General features: G+C 38.5%; 1 non-coding gene across 1 annotated transcript; it reads right to left on the bottom strand.

Annotated features, from left to right (window-relative positions):
• Positions 1 to 963: 963 nt before the first annotated feature.
• On the bottom strand, positions 964 to 1,070 carry LOC140870086 (small nucleolar RNA R71). Its single transcript, XR_012147067.1, has one exon. It is a non-coding gene; the product is annotated as a small nucleolar RNA R71 (small nucleolar RNA).
• Between the last annotated feature and the right edge of the window lie 524 nt (positions 1,071 to 1,594).

Here is a 1,594-nt window from a genome sequence, read left to right as displayed (position 1 = left end):
TTTATAAAAATAAATTAAGTTCCAATCGTCCAGTTCAATTAGGGAAAAGGTGAACCGAAATTCCAACAAAATCATTTTGAATTATTATTCTTCACTTTGAGATTTGTTGGCTTGGTTGTGAAGTTTAAGTTTATTTATATTGAGTTTTAATTTTAGATGTAGATAATTCACAAATCATTTTTTCGATACTTTGTGTAGTTAAAAATTGAAAAGACAAATTATTTTCGTTAGACCCTGAGGACGATACTCGTACTCAGTACATTCTATTATAACTTGAATCGTGCACTTGCGATTTATTTGAGCTTAATTGATAGATATATTTACGTTGATTTTTTGTGGTAGTATTTTCTCGATCAAGTTTTTGGCGCCGTTGCCGGGGACTAAATAGATTTTAATTTGTTTGATTTGATTTTTCTCTATTACAATTTTAATCATTCTTTTCCATCTGTGGGCTGCAGGATCCTCTTGCAGTACATGCAACACTCACCTGAAGGACTATTGCCTTTTGATCCAGAAATCGACAGAACCTTTCACAGAAGAAGAAGGAAACAGCAGCAAGAAATGGAAGGAGAACACGAACAAGAACCACCAGTTTACAGATCCATGATGGATCTTGCCTTACCATATATTGAAGGTGCTCGAACAAGCATTATTCAGCCAACTGTAGCAGCGAATCACTTTGAGATAAAGCCGGCTATTCTTCAAATGGTTCAGAACATGCTTCAATTTGGTGGAAGTGTCATTGATGAACCCTATGTGCATCTCACAAATTTTTTAGAAATTTGTGATACATTCAAGATACAAGGAGTTTCAGATGACGCTATTCATTTGCATTTATTTCCTTTTTCACTACGAGATAAGGCGAAAGCATGGCTAACGAATTTACCTGCAGGTTCCATCATAACTTGGGATGATCTGGCTAAAGCTTTCCTCACCAAATACTTCCCACCATCGAAGTCAATGAAGCTGAGAGCAGACATCACAACTTTTTCCCAAGGTGAACAGGAAACATTTTATGAAGCATGGGAACGCTACAAGGATCTACTGAGGAGATGTCCACACCACCAATTACCAGACGGTCTTGTGGTACAAACTTTTTACTATGGACTTTCTCATTCAAATCGTACCATGTTAGATGCAGCTGCAGGTGGGAATTTACTGCGAAAGTCGTCGGAGGATGGTTATGAATTAATCGAGGAAATGGCAACCAGTAGCTATCATCCTCAATCTGAAAGGAGTGGGGCCCAGAAATCAACTGGAATTCATCAATTTGAAGCATTCACATCTGTGGCTGCTCAACTTGAAGTCATGAACAAAATGATCGAGGAACTGAGTGTAGGACATTTGGCAATGCGAGTGCAAGAGGATCCTGCAGCCCACAGAAAATTGCTCGGCACTGGTGCAGAACAAAATCCCACAAAAGAAAAAGGATCCAGGGAGTTTCTCTATCCCTTGTGTAATTAATGATGTTCAGTTTCATAAGGCTTTGTGTGATTTGGGTGCAAGTATAAATTTAATGCCATACTCTGTTTTTAGGAAACTGAGCTTGGGAGAACCCAAGTCCACCAGAATGTCTTTACAACTGGCGGACAGG

The sequence above is a fragment of the Henckelia pumila genome, chromosome 4 (assembly GCF_033568475.1).
Source record: "Henckelia pumila isolate YLH828 chromosome 4, ASM3356847v2, whole genome shotgun sequence".
NCBI lineage: Eukaryota > Viridiplantae > Streptophyta > Magnoliopsida > Lamiales > Gesneriaceae > Henckelia > Henckelia pumila.
This window is presented reverse-complemented; position numbering and strand designations above follow the sequence as displayed.